Genomic DNA, 18,211 nt, shown 5'->3' on the forward strand with positions numbered 1-18,211 from the left:
GATTTCCAGTCCTCTGGAACCCTTCCCTCTTCCCAAGCCAATCTACACAACTTCCATATTAACTCCACAACAATCTCACCCCCATACCTAAGCATTTCAACACACACTCCATCAATTCCTGGGACCTTTCTAATCTTGATCTTCTTCATTGCTTCAACTATTTCCGCCTTACTGATCTCATCCTCCCTCCTCTCATCTCTCCTTCTTCCAGCCATTCCCCAACCACTTATACTCGCACTGCTCTCACTCTCTTCATTCAACAAATCCTCAAAGTGCTCCTTCCATCTCCTCAATTTCTCTGTCTTCTCCACCAACAATCTATTATTCCTTTCTTCCACTCCCCTACTATCTCCCCTTTCACACTGCCTTACTTTCTTTACCTCCTTCCAAAACAATATCTTACTGTCCCTCCATTTCACACTCTGATTCCTCCCAAATTCTTCATCCACTTTCTTCTTACTGTCCTTCACCAATCTCTTCATCTCCCTTCTCCTGCTCACATATACCTCTCTCTTCTCTCTCATCTTCTCCCCTACCTCCACTCGCTAACCATTCACTATATGCCTTCTTCTTTTGTTCCACAGCTCGTTTCACCTCATCATTCCGCTATGCTGTCCTTTGCACCCCCCTGCATCCCCACCTCACTCCACAAACCAACTCACATGCTGCACCTATCTCTTCCGTGAACATCTTACATACGTCTTCAACCCCTTCCATCTGCTGTAACTCATACCTTCCCAGTCTTTCTTCCACTATGCTCTTATACTCTGCCATTCTCTCACTGTCTTGCAATTTCTCCACTCTTCACACAGGAGCTGTTTCTTCCTGTCTTCCCCTTCGTCTCATAACCATTTTCTTTGCAGCTTTACCTTGACCATCAGTAAGTGATGGTCTGAGACTCCATTCCCCCACCCTCTCCACACTCTTGCATCCAACACTTGTCTTCTCATTCGCTCATCCACACACACATAGTCTATCATTGCCTTTCGTTCAACAAGTTCACCATCCATCCTCCTCAGAACCCTCCCCAGAATTTGCTTCTGTTCTAGCCAAATAATTCAGACAATACAGACGTGCTTCTTCATTCCCTAATTATAGGAAAGAAGCCAATATCCACCCAATTCCGAGGAAACGAAGTTCCTGTGTCCCCTGTGATTACAGACCGATAGCTATCACATCTTCTCTTGGTAAAGTATTTGAAATCGCAATTAATAAGCACATGGTGAAGCATCTTGAATCCAATAAATTAGTAATAGTATGGTTTTCGCCACGAAAGATCCACTATTGATCTACGTAATCTTCTGACTCACACTATCCATCAATCAATTGACCAACATGGAGAAACTCATGCCTATATTTCTAAAGCTTTTGACAGAATGTGGCACCGTTCCCTGCTATCCAAACTCCCGTGCTATAGAAAACGTCTTTTGTTTCTCTGATTTCCTTATATCTCAGCGACAGAAAAATAAGAGTAAAAGTAGATTATGTATATTCCAATTTCCACTCAGTTAACACCAGCATGCCACAAGGATCAGATCTGGCTCCTGTACAATTCCTAATTCATATTTATGATCTCTTATCTGTCACCCATAATCCCATCCATTCATATGCAGATGATTCAACACTGCACAGTTTTTTCACACTTAAACACCCATTCACAGAGTTAAAAATATCTAACTCACAACTCAGGACAGTCATGTCCATAAATCAAGACTCATCTGGTTTCACTGAATGGGGGCAAATTAGCCTTGTCTCATTTATTGCTAGAACAAGAAAATAAATACAATTTACTAATAGACCGATATTGCCAGATTCCTTTATAAACCTTCAATGATACTAACATTCCTGTCACTAAAAGTACTGAAATTCTCGGTGTTTTACTTAACAATGACCTCAGCTGGACTTCTCATGTCAGATCACTTGCTAAAACTGCTTCAAAGGAACTTGGATTATTGTGCAGGGTTCGTACCTTCCTCACTGATGAGCAGTTGGCTATAGTTTATAAGAGTCATGTGACCCTCAGCTGGAATGTTGCTCACCCTTGTTGAGTGAATGTGGGGAGGTTGCACTAAAGCAACTAGTTAGAATTGAGAACAAAGCTGTTAGCATTATTAATAACCCTGCTGTTACAAATAAATTACTTCCCCTACAGGTTAGAAGGAATGATACCTCCCCTGCATTATTTTACAGATCCTCATATAGCAAATGCTCAGACGAAGTTTCATCCATTGTGCCACCTCTCCATGCCTTCCCCTGTGATACATGGGAATATGGCAGTTCTCCTGACTGGAATGTGGCATTGCCATATTGCAGAACTTCCACCTTTCAGAGATCTTTTATTCCCCAAACTGCATCTCTTTGGAACTTACTTCCCCAGACTTGTTTCCCCCTAAACTTCAACCTACAGCTGTTCAAGTCCAACTTTTGCAGATTTTTTATGAATGGACGACACCAGTAATCTGACCTATAGATATGTTTTTTAAATTCATTTGTTTTTCCTTCCTCTGTTCTGTTGTCAAAAAATAGCCGTTTTCCTCTTGAGGGAACAATAAAAAAATGAATAATGGCCAGCTAAAAGAAAAGTTTGTATTTTTCTTGCAAAATCCTCTGTCAGTAGAAGGCATACCATTGTAGCTTTGCCAAATTATTAATTATCAAGCCATGTATCCCAGGATAGTGTCCCCAGAGTTTGGATACAATTCATCCACTTGATTTTGAGGTATTTTGGGAAAATGTACACACACACACACACACACACACACACACACACACACACACACACACACACACACACACACACACACACACACACAGACAGATGCAGGCGATTACATTATCGCCTCAGTAGGAGGACGATAATGATACAGGTGACAGTGAGGACATTGTATTTTGAGGGGTGGAGGCCATCAAGGAGACAATGCTTGCAATGTTTTAACCCTTCCAGAATGATGACCAATTTCTGTGTTTCAATCAGCCCAGGATAAGATGATTTTATTAAACTTGTGGGAGATATCTCAGATGAAATGGGTTATCGAAGGCAATCTCTATCTCCTACAATTCTCAGTCTTACCTAGCCAGATAATCTCACCTGAAGGTAGCAAGGCTAAAGGTTACATTGAGTCAACATTATGAAGAAATTAATTAGAAATATACAAATATATACAATATTCCTCTTAATATTTTTTGATTGACTCTTAGATTACGCTGAACAGCCCATTCCCTGAGGTCCTTCAGTCCTCGTACACAGCTGCACATGTCACACTTCAGTACTAATAACCACCATCCATACCGAATATTATGTCTTCTTTAAGAATGGTGCAATGATTAGCTGGGGTGTTTACAACATGTCGGTGGGTCTTGTGTATGATCAGTAAATTCACTTTAACCCGCCCCATCCCGTCAACGTATGGGTACGTTGCAACGTTTTGCATTTGCCAGTCCCGACGACGAACCGGTACGTTGCGCAATTGCAAAGTGCATAATTTCCACAATTTTCAAATTTCGCGCTTGATTTTCAGTACATATCGTCGCTTGACCTTCCCCTACCTGCCAACAGGCAGGGACATTTGGCGACCCCGCGTGACCCGCGCTCACCCGCGGCTCATTCACTCACCTGTTAGCAATGGTCCTGCTCAAACATGGAGAAGAGACGTCTCTCAGAGGTCGAAATTCAAGCCGCCCTGGACTCCTTTACAGGCGACAATGATTCCCCACTGGACAAAAAGGTTGTTGACAAAGATTATGTGCAGCCAGAGGAGGAGGAAATCACCATCAGTGATGAAGAAATCCCGTCCCCCAGGAAGCGGCAGTACGTGACTTACCGTGCTGCTAGAGAGGGGCAGCCATCCAAAAAACCACGTGCAACATCCCATGCCCAGCTCCAACGTGATGTGGAACCCGAATTTGATGACGAGGACGAGGATGAGGACGAGGACCAGGACGGAGCTGTGGGATGTGCTGCCATGTGGTATGGACCTGAGGTGATTACTCATCGTGGCCCCGAGCGCACACCACTTCGGACGAGCAGGTATGGCCCTAGTATTTTGTTTGGGGAGGAAGGAAGTGCCGTGGAGGGAGTGGGGAGTGAAAGGGAAAGTGCAGGGTGGAGTATGGAAAGTGAGAGTGGCGTGAGTGAGTCATCACTCTCCCTAGGTAGTGTGAGGTGGCGGGGTGTATCACGTGGGCAAGTGCGGATGTGTTCTGTATCACGTGGGGTTGTGATGGAGGGGGAAGGTGGGGAGGAACCACTCCCAAGCACGTCTTATGCTCCCCAATATCCCCAAACAGGTGGGCGAGTGAGGGTGCTTGAAAAATCACGTGGTGTTGTGATGGAGGGGGAAGGTGGGGAGGAACCACTGCCCAGCACGTCTTATGCTCCCCAGTATTCCCGAACTTCATCCCCACAGCTCCCAAATGTTCCTCAAGGCCGTAAGGGTAAGGGAAAGGGAAAGAGTAAAGGCAGAGGGAAGAGGAGTGAGAATGGGGAAGCCCTCCGCACTCCTTCTCCCCCACCTCCTCCACCAGCATCTCCTCCCCACCCAGACGAAGGCGGTGTTGGGGATGATGGGGACGAGGGATTTGTGGGATGGAATTGGGAGGATGGGAATGATTTTTTTCCCCTCATTCACCCCTTCACTGAGCATAGGCGCGCTGGCTGCATTGCTCCCGGAATTCACCGTAATTCCACCAGGATGGATTTTTTCCACCTGTTTTTTAGTGAGGCATTCTTGGAGCAGATTGTTGACCAAACCAACCGTTTTGCAAGCACCCAGCACCGTCAGAGTGAAAGATTGGGAACAAGGAGCAGGCATTCTATCATATATGATTACCCTGTCTCCCTTTCAGAAATGTTCCATTTTTTGCCCTGGTCCTTTTGATGGGTATTATATGAAAGAACAGAATTCCGGCTTACTGGACAAGGGACCCTGTTATGCTTACGCCAATATTTGGGCAAGTCATGAGCGGTAATCGCTTCCAACAAATTCTAAGTTGCCTCCATTTCTATGATGCTGATGATCCTGCAAATGCGAACGACACAGATAAGATGAGGCGAATTAGGTTGGTCTTTGATCACCTGAGGCAAACCTATCGTTCGTCATTTTATCCCCATAGAGACCTCGTCATAGACGAGAGTCCCGTGTTGTGGAGAGGTAATATTTCATTTAGGCAGTATATACCCAGCAAAAGGCACCGTTTTGGGTTCAAGATCTTTGTTATGTGCAACTGTAGGACTGGATATGTGCAAGACATAGTCTTGTACACCGGTGCACAGACATACATAATAGAAGATCGGAGTATTGGACTGTCGGGAGCAGTGGTAAGGACAGTGATAGAAGACTACCTTCATCGTGGTCACATCCTCTAGCTGGACAATTGGTACACTAGCCCTCTTCTCGCTCGTTATCTAAACATGCATGAAATGGGAATCTGTGGAACTGTGAAGGTGAACCGGCATCACATGGTCAAGGTAGGGTGAAAACTTGACAGGAATGAGGTTGTCTTCTTCAAAGCTAACAATATACTTGCAACTGTGTGAAACCATAATTGAGAAGTAAGCCTCTTGTCAACGGTTCACCGCCCCTTGATGAACCGTATTGATTCCTTTGATTACTGGAGTGAGAACGGGCATCACATTTGGAAACCTGAGTGTGTCATGGACTATAACATAAACATGCGCCTGGTGGACCAGTCAGACTCCATGATATCGACGGTAGAGTGTGCCAGGACCACGATGAAGTGGTATAAGAAACTGTTCTTTCACTTGCTAGACATCACTACTCTGAATTGCCACCAACTTCATGCCATGACAACACGAGTTCAGGAAACCTTTGAAGGGTTTGTGAGGGAGCTCACAAGAGAGATGTTTGCATGGTATGCTGTTGAAAGGCCCCAACATCGTACCCGCACTGCCCCTATTGCCCAAACTCCCCTGAGAATATCCGGCCGCCATTTCCCCACTCCTATCCCTCCCCGGCCAAATAGACCTAGGCCCCAATGCAGATGTCACGTGTGTAGCAATTCCCGGGTGAGACTCACCACACAGAGTAAGGACATCCGTTATGAGTGTGTTGAGTGTCACGTGGGTCTCTGTATTCACTCATGTTTCAGCAAATATCACACCATGATGCAATTCTATTATGGTGTGAATGCGATAGGATGCTGAAACTATGAAGTAAATGCGACAAACAGACGCTCAGTGAAATTACCAGTCCTGTTGATCTGAAAATATTAGTATAAAGTGCATACGGGTATAACATAAGTGTAAAAATAGTTTGTAAGTGTATAAATATGATGTAAGTGGAAACATACCTAGCGAGGGTTTTTTGGTGCGATATTCTGTCGCTCAGTGCAATAAATAAGGCCCGTAAATATGTAAATATTAATATTGGAAATGCAAACGGGTATAATATAAGTTCAAATTATTGTAAGTCCTGAAATATATTCTCATTCATTCATTGCCAGACGCCATGTATCCCAAACGGGGTGGCCAAGGGCTTAGAGTTAATTGTTTTACAGGGAGGGGCACTAATCCTCAACCAACCCCACTTGATACGTAGGGAGAATGTTATGCCAACAGCATCTGGTGTTCCCAGATGGTCACCCATCCAAGTACTAACCAGACCCAATGTTGCTTAACTTCGCTGATCGAATGGGAAGCGGTGTACTCAACGTGGTATGGCCGTTAGTCAAAATATTCCTAGCATCTGTATAGAGATGCGATATCCTGACACTCAGTGGAATGAATAAGGCCCGTAATTATGAAAATAGAAGTCAAGAAGTGGGAAAGTGTGTAATATATGTGAAGAATTTGTATGTAAGTGTTTGAGTATTATGTTGGTCAAAACATTCATTGCGAGGGTATTTTTATGCGATATTCTGATGCTCACTTGAATAATTAATGCCAGTAACTATGTATAGTGCAGTATAGGGGTGTAAACGTGTGTAATTTAAGTGGGAAAGTATAATTGGAGTGAAAAAATATAGTAGAAGATGAAACACGAGTGTTTGAGATTGTGCTTGCTACGTGAATATGTGCTAGCATTTCACTAAATGCCCTCGTAATGAATGTAAATAATTGAAAACATTTACAGTGGTGGAGGAAAGGTTCTATGTAAAGGAAAAAAATAATAGGAAAGTGATAAAACAATTGAGTATGTTGAAATACGAGTCATATCGAGTGTGCTTAGTAAGCAGATGTGCGCTATGCCTATGCTGCATGTCATCTTAATGAATGAACACATCTGAAAACATTTACAAATAGTAAAAATAGGTAAAATGTCAATGAAACAGAAGTATACAAGTAGAAAAAATGATATGTTGACTGATACAAGAAACTTAGCACATAGCATGTTACCACTCGGACCAAACTCGCTCTGCTCGCACGAAGGTACAATGCTTATTTTTCATTTATATGTGTTTGAAATTCATTTTATTGGTACTCTTATTGTTTATTAGTTCAATTTCAATAAAAGTTGAGGTGTTGTTTGTTGTTTCTCCCAATATTTCCTACCATAGAAAACGTGAGCGCCTCACACGTCAATGATAGAATACGATACCTGGCGCGGAGGACCTCACCTGTTCCGACCACTTATGGACCACAGTAAGCCCTTTCTTGTGATTTTCCTTTGTTTCTCAACAAAAGCGGAAGTTTTAGCCAAAATTTTTTTTTTCCAAAATAGCTCGGGACTGGGGGATGTCAGAGGTGTGGAAAACCTCGGGACGTGACGGGTTAACGAAATCCAGTTCATCAAACTGTTCTCTACCACAGCCTGGGATCGAACTGGCGTCATATCAGACACCAGACGACCTCATTGATCACTCTGCCATTAACAATGCATTTAGTAGGATCGTGCTGTCTGTCCTTACCTTGCCACGGCCTCCGCACTATCAGTGACTCTTCTTCTACCCCTTCACTTAATGGCTGCCAACGTTTTCCCCAAAGCTCAGTAGAACATTTAGTCAGTAACAAAATTTTAGAAGATATTAGTTGTCATCATGCTAAAGAGGATAGTTGAATTACTTTTAACCAATTTAATACCAGCTGTCATTTCCTGAGGTGGTTTAAAATAATGGGGCAAATGGATTATTTACCATTGCGCAGACCAGAGCCAGTAATTGATAATTTTAAGAGAACAACAAGCGGGATTTAGAAAGGGTCGAGGTTGTAATGATCAAATTTTTATTGTAAGGCAATGAGATGAAAATGCCACTTGGTATGTGTTTTGTTGATTTTGAAAAGGCGTTTGATAGTGTTTCACGTGGAGCTATGTTGAAAATTATGAGATTCTATGGTATACCAGAAAAGTTTGTAAATATTATTAGAAGCATGCATGAAGTTATTTTGTAAGGTAACGGTGGGTAGTTCTTTGAGCGATCCATTTGAAGTTAGGTCAGGCGTGATTCAAGGAGGAGTTCTTTCGCCTTTGCTGTTTGTTTTGGTTATGGATTATGTTATGAGAAAGGATGTAAGGAGAACAGGTGCAGGAATTAACTGGAAAGAAAATTAGAGGCTGATGGATTTGGACTGTGCTGATAATACTGTACTAATTTGCAGAAGTATTTACAAGATGCAGAGGGTGCTTTATTGTCTGGTGGAGGAAGGAGAAAAAGTTGGATTGTTAATAAATTGTGGAAAGACTGAAATTGTTAATATGAATGTGGAGAACCAAATCAATTGTGTAACTGGAAATAATGTGATGAAGCATGTAGAAAATTTTAATTATCTGGGAACGATCATATCATCTAATGGATCATTAAACAATGAAACTGAGGAGAGGATTAGGCAGGCTTGGCGAGCTGTTGGAATGTTGAAATCTGTTTGGAATAATAATATGCTTTCGGTACATACTAAAGTGAAAATTTACAAGTCCATGGTTAGACCAATTTTAAAGTATGGGCATGAGTCATGGTACAGTACAATTGCAAATGATCAGAAAATATTAGGATTTGGGAATAAAATTCTGAGAAGGATTCTTGGGGTAAAGTGGCAAGACAGAGTTACAAATGAAAGAGTAAGGGATATTAAGAAAGTGGAACCATGCAGTTGATGAATATGTGACTGTCTCGCTGGAAATGGCTGGGGCACATATATAGAAAAGAAGGTAGTTTAATACAGGATGTGCCAGAGTGGACTGGTAGTTTAATACAGGATGTGCCAGAGTGGACTGCTAGAGGAAGAAATGGAAGATGTAGGCCGAGGGAAACCTGGCTAAGGACAATGAAAAGAGAAGCGGGAGAGGAGTGTTGGTGGGACCTGAAGAGGATGGCAAGAGACAAATATTGGTGGAGAGAGTTCATCGAGGCCCAGTGCATCCCGTGGGGTGCTACAGGAAGTGATTGATTGGTTGAATGATTGATTGATCACATTTGATTAGTAAAAGGTAGAAGTACATGATGGCCATTATGTGCCCAACTATGTCCTCTCTCTCTCTCTCTCTCTCTCTCTCTCTCTCTCTCTCTCTCTCTCTCTCTCTCTCTCTCTCTCTCTCTCTCACACACACACACACACACACACACACACACACACACACACACACACACACACACACACACACACACACACACACATTACAACTGACTCATCTCAGTTAACTTCAACACTATTAAAAAAAAAAAATCAGCCACTTCACATTTGTCTCCTGGACTGTGAGAATATAGTTGCTTTCCGTCACAGCCCAACAAAAGGATTTTCAGTTTTCATTGCCATTTTTTCCAGTGTCTTTTAGGGGACTATTCACTTCATAAGATGAACGTCAAAATTATTGTCAGAGTAGGTTCACCTTGACTTCTTTTTCTTTTTAAGAACGAAATTACCCTTTCCACCATAATAATCAATGAACTGATCAGAAAATTATCCAGAACTTGAAATGGATGTGATCAGGCACGACCAGACTTTTAACAAAACCTGATCATCAATGAAATAATGAAATGTGCAGTTCTGCATCTTCAATAAAATAATTCCCAGATTTCCATGATATGTATGTTAGTACTTATTCCAAGGGGATTCTATTTCCTCTATTTCGTTTTGGTATTGTTCCAGTTCTTCTTATCGACCGAGGTTACTATCGCCTCACGCCATTATTTCTGAAGTGGCTTGAAAACTGTTAAGTATGCATATGTCTGGTATCTCGAGACGCCGTATCGATTTTTTTGGATCTACAAAAAGATTATCAGCCCCCGACAATCAAGTCATGAGAAGAAGCGCGGAGAACCACCTAAAGACGGACGGGTAACCACCAAATATCAGGTTCCCAGTACAGGCATGTGTTCTTTTTAGAATATAAAGGGGTTACGGTACGGGGCGACCTCGGTTAGAACGTGCCTTCTTTCTCGTCTGTTCTGTAATCTTTTTCATGAGTTACAAACACAAGCAGTTGCAATATTATATCTACAAATCTGAAGGGAACATTGAGAAATGTCATGGTTATGTTTGCAACTGTTGCTTCTGTCCTTAACCATTGCTCTTAATGTATAGTTTGCACCACTCCTTCCCACACTTTCGCTGATCCTTTTGCCCTGTATATGTGGCAGTTATCCTGTTTCCGTTTTATCTTCTGTTATTCAGAATTCCTGACATTCTCTATAGCATATCCTCCGCATATACTTATCTTGCTCCTCTGTTTTCCTCGCTTTCAAATTCCACCCTGCTTGTTTTTCTCTTTGCCTTTGTTTTTCCATTAGCCTCCCCCTCCTTTCCAATTCCTCCAACATATTCTCTTTGTATAAATATTTTGAGACAGTTTAACCGTTCTCCTTTCACATCAATACCATACCCCGGCCCTTCCCTTCTATCAACCCTCTTCTCTTCCCCTCTCTTCGCCCTTTTTTTTTTTTTTTTTTGCCATTCTCCCATCCGTCTGCCTTTACCCTCGTCATCCCCTTCCCCTCTCTCCATCAGCTCCAACAATACCGCCATTTCCGGCCTGTATACAATGCTGGTCACCTTAGGTGCTTTTCCCTCACATATTTCTTTACAACACCACCAGAGGAGCTACGGCTGTAGTGCCCCGTGACTTTGCCTCATACATCATCCGTTAGATTTTGTGCAGAAATGAGGGGAAAGAATACTGCTGATATTCTTGTGTGAATTACATTCCACTTTTGTGTCCTTTTTCATCACTGTCAGCCTCACAGCATTATCTAGCTCACATCTACTGTATATTCCATGATAGAAGAAAAACGCGTATCAGGATACACAGGTACTCACTCTCATGCAACCTCCCGACATGTTTGTTTTGTAAACAAAATTATTAGTAAAAGAAAAATTAAATTGTTTGGAATAATAATAATAATAATAATAATGATGATGATGATGATGATGATGATGACGATGACGATGATGATGATAATAGGAGTAATAGTTAAACTACAACAATAATCCATCCATCTATCCATCATCCAATCCTATGTTGCCTCATGAGGAGCGGAGGACACCGGGGTTAGGCAAGTTAGTCCTCACATTTATGTGAGTGAAGCAATAATAATAATAATAATAATAATAATAATAATAATAGTAGTAGTAGTAGTAATAGTAATAATAATAACAACAACAACAGTAATAAAGCAAATATACAGTTTCTTTCTGGGCATTCAAAGGAAACATCGAGACTGCATACCCAGTCCTGCGATATGTATGTCAATATCTTTGAAATCCATATGCTCATTTACGTTTATTTCTGATCGTCTTTATTTTTGGGAGGAGGGGGTGGAGTTGATAGGCCAAGAATCATTACGGAGGTCACTTTGCCCATACACCACATTATGGATGAGAGACCATCGTACAACATGTAGCAGGACATCAAAGCAATATCATACCAACTATCACTATTTCTGAGAAATTTTAATTTGTCGAGCTGGGCTTCCCCCCCCCCCCACACACAAAGTCATGGTTGCAAAACTGTATATAGTGGAAAACCCTACTAGTAACCAGCCGAACTTCTCTGGAAAACTTCAACAAAATCTATCAGTGAACCCAAGGGGATTTAAAACACATACACACACACACACACACACACACACACACACACACACACACACACACACACACACACACACACACACACACACACACATAGCCTGAGTTTAGTACAACGGTAAAGGACGATTGCCGCCAATGATACCATCCTGCTTCGCAGGATTGATAATAATAATAATAATAATAATAATAATAATAATAATAATAAATCTTTGTGGTAGGTGGGGGCGCTCACCATCCACTCACTTGATGTAGTGCTGCTCTTGGATTTCTGCCCTTTCCTCTCCTCCATCCTTCTTTCCATCCATCCTCTTCTGTCTTTCTTTCCTTCATTCTTTCCTCTTTCTTCTGTCTGCGGGTGACTTTACATCCCCTCTTGTGTCTTTCTTTCCTTCATTCTTTCCTTTTCCTTCTGCCTGTGGGTGACTCTACACTGAGTGACAAGCCAAATGGTTTCCTGTACACCAGGAAACCATTTACTATGCTGGGAGGTAACCATATAATCAAATTTTGGCTCCTGGTGGTTTAGTGGGTAATAAAGGTGCTCCAATCGGATTGAGCCGGTGAAGGTTTATATCCAAGGCATGGTTTGGGTTTATTGCTCACGTAATGCCTCTCAGGGATGAGTGAGGCTGGTCACTCATCTTAAATGCCAGGACCAACTTTCCTAGCCCCGGGCTCCTACGCTCCTCATGGGGCAAAGTAGGATTAGATGATGGATGGATGGATGGATAATAATCTATCTATCTATTGCCAGACGCCTCATTCCCATTGGGGTGGCCACAAACAAATCACCTCCAAGTCACCCTGTCCCCCACCATTTCACTGTCCTGCTCCCAACTCACACACCCCTCTCTCATATACCTCTCCACCCCATCCATCCATCTCATTCTCGGCCTCCCCCTCCCTCTCCCCCCCTCCACTTCACTCACATACACTCTCTTCGTCAGTCTTTCACCCTCCATCCTCTCCACATGGCCAAACCACCTCAGTGTGTTCCTCATAACGCTTCCTATCACATCCACATGCACACCACAACGCTCCTTTATATCCTCATTCGTCAGCCTGTCTCTCCATGTGACTCCACAGGCTCCTCTTAAATAACTCATTTCCACTGCTCTCACTCTTGACTTCTGCCCATCCAACGGCGTCCAAGCTTCACTTCCATACGTTAGAGTTGGTATCACAATACTGTCATGTAGTAACATTTTCACTTCCATGCTCACTTCCCTGTTTCTTATCACTGTTTTCAAGGAACCAGCAACCTTTCTTCCCTGCCATACCATTTCAAGCACTTCACCCTCCAACCCTCCATCCTTACTCATCACACTACCCAAGTACTTAAACGTACTCACATTTTCCAATTCCTCACCATCCAACCTCGCTGTACATTCACTGACTTCACCTCTCTCAAAGACCATCACTTTACTCTTCCCTACATTCACCTTTAGATTCCATTTCTTAAACACTCTCTCAAACTCATCCACCAAGCCTTGCAGCTCCCCTTCGTCTTCACTCAACAACACAGTATCATCTGCAAGCAACAGTACAGGGAGTTTCCAAACATTACCCTCTCTCACCAGGGCCACTCCAACATCCACTACCCTACCTTGTACCTCTTTTATTACCCCATCCATGTACAGACTGAACAACCATGGAGACATGACACATCCCTGTTTCAACCCAACCTTCAAAGAGAAAAATTCACTCAGTTCACCATCCACACGCACTGCAGCCTTAGCACCGTCATACATACTCTTCACAGCATTCAGCATCTTCCCATCTACTCCATATATTCTTAATACTTTCCACAATCCTGGTCTATCCTTCCTGTCATATGCTTTCTCCAAATCCATGAAAGCTGTAAACAACTTCTTTCCCTTCTCTAGAAACTTTTCGACTAAAGATCTAAGAATGAATATCTGATCTACACAGCCTCTTCCCTTCATAAAGCCTCCCTGTTCTTCTCCAACTAATTCCTCTGTTATATCCCTAATTCTGTCAATAAGTATCCTACCATACACTTTTCCTATTATGCTAAGAAGACAAATGCCACTATGATTACCACACACTTCTTTTTCCCCTTTTCCTTTGTACAAGGGAATAATTATACCTGACTTCCAATCCTCCGGAACTCTACCTTCCTCCCAGGCCAATCTGCACATCTTCCACATCCATTCTACTACTATCTCTCCCCCATGCTTCAACATTTCACCACACACTCCATCAATTCCTGGGTCTTTCTGCAATTTTACTTTTTTCATTGCTTCCACAACTTCTATCCTACTGATTTCTTCCTGTCTTCTCACCTCCCTCCTTCTCCCAGCCATTCCCCAGCCACTTATACTCGCATCACTTCCATCCTCTATGTTCAACAATTCCTTAAATTGTTCTCTCCATCTGTTCACTTTTTCTCCCTTCTCCACTAGTAATCTACCATTTTTATCTTTCACTCCCTGCTAACTTCACTTCCACCCTGTCTTACTCTCTTCACCTCTTTCCAGAACATTTTCTTACAGTCCCTCCATTTTACACTCAAATTCCTTCCAAATTCCTCATCCACTCTCTTTTTACTCTCTCTTACTAATCTTTTCACCTCTTTCTTTCTGCCTATAACTCTCTTCCATCTCTCAACTTCTTCCACACCCCTATTTCTCATCCATTCATTGTATGCTTTCTTCTTTTGTGCCACAGCCTGTCTCACCACTTCATTCCACCACGCTGTTCCTTGCACCCCCCCTCCGTCTTCTCTTCACCACATCACATGCTGCGCATATTTCTTCTGTGAATATCCTGCACACACCCTCCACATTCCCCATCTGCTCCAATTCATATTTGCCCAATCGTTCCTCCACTTCTTTCTTATAATCTGCCTTTTTCTCATCCTCTTGTAACCGTTCCACTCTCCTTGCAAATATTCCTTCTTCCAGTCCTTCCCTTCTTCTATTTCTCCATCTTTTTTGGATCTTGATTCTGGCCACCACCAAGTAGTGGTCAGAAAGTCCACTCCCCCAGCCTCTATAAGCTCTTGCATCCATTACACATCTTTGCATCCTTTCATCCACACACACATAATCAATCATTGCCATCCTTTCATTCAGTTCGCCACCCACCCTTCTCATCACTAGCCATGTATATCTGTGGATCATTTTATGCCTGAAGAGGGTAATGGCTATGACTAACCCCTTCCCAGCACAAATGTCCACTAACGCACTGCCATTCTCATCTATCTCAGCAGGCACATCCCACTCACGAACTATTGCATCCACCTTTACATTCCCTACTTTACCATTCATATCACCAATCAAAAACACTCTCTCATTCCTTCCAAGCTTTTCCATGCACACTTCCACATTTGTCCAGAACTCTTCTCTCACTCTGCTTGCACGATCTTGCGTTGGCGCATACACACACAAAATCGCCCACATTCGTATTCCAACTTTCAATCTTAACCACACAATCCTTGACCCAACTGATCCATACTCTCTTATGTTCTTCCATCTTTTACTCACAACTATACACACTCCTTCTTTTGCCCTCTCATTCTCACCTACTTCTGCACATATACCCCATCCATACTCCCATTCTCTCACCCTCTCACCTCTTCATTTAGTTTCAATTACTCCACATACATCAACTTTCGCAACCTCAAGCATCTGTACAATCTCTCTCTCTCATTCACCTCATCATTCGCACCTCTTACATTCCATGTTCCGATTACCATGTCCTTTGTCCTGTCCTTGGTCGTCATTTTTGTTCAGTCCTTGTCCAAGGCTTCTTGTTCGTCTTTTAGTGTTGTTTTCCGGGAGGGGCACTAACCTTCCGCCAACCCTTTTAGTTGCCTTGTACGACAAGCAGGGATACTGGGGGAGTATTCTTGAAAACCCCCCTACCCCCATCCATCCGTCGATTATCCAGTCTTTTGCTTCCCCATGAGGAACGTAGGAGCCCGGGGCTAGGCAAGTTGGTCCTGACATTTAAGATGAGAGTGACCAGCCTCACTTATCCCTGAGTGGCATTACATTAGCAATAAACCCCAACCATCTTTTGGATATAAACCTACACAGGCTCAATCCGACCGAAGGGCCTTAATTACCCACTAAACCACCAGGCGCCATAATATGGTTGTATGGTTACCTCCAAGCGTAGTAAATGCATTCCTGGTATACAGGAAACCATTTGGCTTGTCACTCAGTGTACAATCACCCATAGGCAGAAGAAAGAGAAAATACTGAAGGAAAGATAGAAGAGGGATTGTAAAGTTACCCGTAAGCAGAAGGAAGAGGAAAGAATGAAGGACAGCAAGACAGAAGAGGAAGGAAGGAAGAGAGGAAAGGGCAGACACCCAAAGCAGCACTACATTGAGTGAATGGATGGTGAGCGCCCCCACCATAATAATAAGAATTATTTGAATAATAAATATGCAAATAATTTATGGTAATTTTTTTACTTAATGTGCCTGTCAAGCTTACATGACAGGAGTTAACCAAATCTATTTCTCTCTCTCCCATTTTCTTAAAATAAATCTCAAAACTCTGGACCAAGTTGTAGTGTTAAAACATCCAGACTATTGTTGGACGTAATTGTTTAATTTCACTCATAAGTTTTCACGAGGGAGGGATGCTTCTTGCCTCTATTTTCATGTATCACACCAGGAGGCAAGAGCAAGATCTGCATTAAAACGCACTTCAGTAAATTCTTCTAAAGGATAGAAGTAGTAGATGTAACCCCAGCTTCATCTGAATGTTAACCCAGCAGACAGCAGGCTGAAGTTGCCCCCCTTTTCTAAGCATATGACGTCTCCTAGCGCAATAAATGCAGCCCATATGTGGATTTGTGCTTGCGGCAATCCTGTGTTTTGTGTTGTATTTTTAAGTGAACTTAATCATTTCACTAGAAAATTATGAGAAGTGGGCGAAGATCGAAACAAATTGAATAATAAGTGAAGGCAATTAGTGCTTCACACACACACACACACACACACACACACACACACACACACACACACACACACACACACACAGATCTTATGAGAATATTGACTAAACGATATACTAGTCACATCTCAGGTTAAGGCACTACATTTTTCTACAAGTTATTGTGAATTGTTAATTTAAAAACAACGACAGTCAGATAGAAAGATGTGACAAATACTTGTGGTGATGAGATACACTTAGGAAACTAAAAACTGAGTTTTCAAAATTATTTCTTAAAAATCACGAAGGCGAATATTCATGTGACTATTTACTATGAAGTATAACGTATTCTGCAAGATAGTATTTGTCTAACGTTAACCCTCTCAGTGCTACTGGTCGCCACTTGGCTGAATATTATCGACTCCAGGAACTGCATAAGCGAGACATAATTATAATAAAGAGATTAATAGAGATTTTCCAACCTCCTACCGCCTCCAACATGAGCTCCTTCATAAGATAGAATGGTCCGGTGGGAACAGATACAATAAAAAAAAGTGTGTTACCGTTCTGTGATGGGTGACCATTTCACCGTGAGGGATTTCATACAGTTGTAGTAAATGGTACAGTTCTGGGTTTATCAGAGGAAATCCACGGCCCTCCGGCATATAACATAATGTAGACATTGTAGGCTACCTGTATGTGTTAACAGGACAAGAAAAGAAGTTAATATTTTATTTCAAATTACAGTAATAGGAAATATTAATACTGGGCTCATTCCTGGTGAACGGACCTGCTGACGGCGTATCAGGTACGGTTGTTTTTAGTGAGTGTGTAGGGAGGGAGGGTGGGTAGGAGGGGTTGTCTGTGCAGACAAAAGGCGATCATTTAATAAGAGCTGGATAACATTCCAAAACGGAGGTATCAGGTGCAACGCAGCAGGATGCTGCTCCTTGGTGGAGAGTTAGTAATGGTGTCAGAGTTGGCAGTAGTGTCAGAGTTGGTAGTAGTGTCAGAGTTGGTGGTGGTGTCATGGGTGGTGGTGTCAGAGTTGGTAGTACAGCTGGTGCCAGAGATGTTGCTGGTATCAGGGGATATTGTATCAGAGATGATGGTGGAGTCAGGAGATGTGGTGTCAGAGGTGATAGCGGTGTCGGGGAAGTGGTCAGAGATGGTGGTGGTGTCAGTGGAGGTGGTGTCAAAGGTGGTAGTGTCACATGTGGTCGAGGCTATGTAAGGGGAAGTGGTGTCATGGAAGTTGGTATCAGAGGTCAGGGGAGATGGTGTCAGAGATGGAGGTGCTGTTACGGGAGACAATGTCAGA

The 18,211-nt window shown here is 42.6% G+C and overlaps 1 non-coding gene across 1 annotated transcript; it reads right to left on the bottom strand.

The window, feature by feature from the left end:
- Positions 1 to 6,568: 6,568 nt before the first annotated feature.
- Positions 6,569 to 6,687, bottom strand: LOC145416364 (5S ribosomal RNA). The gene has a single exon (XR_013900255.1). It is a non-coding gene; the product is annotated as a 5S ribosomal RNA (ribosomal RNA).
- Positions 6,688 to 18,211: the final 11,524 nt, after the last annotated feature.

Source organism: Coenobita brevimanus, chromosome 105 (assembly GCF_032717465.1).
Source record: "Coenobita brevimanus isolate Jiangsu-jjx chromosome 105, ASM3271746v2, whole genome shotgun sequence".
Classification (NCBI taxonomy): domain Eukaryota; kingdom Metazoa; phylum Arthropoda; class Malacostraca; order Decapoda; family Coenobitidae; genus Coenobita; species Coenobita brevimanus.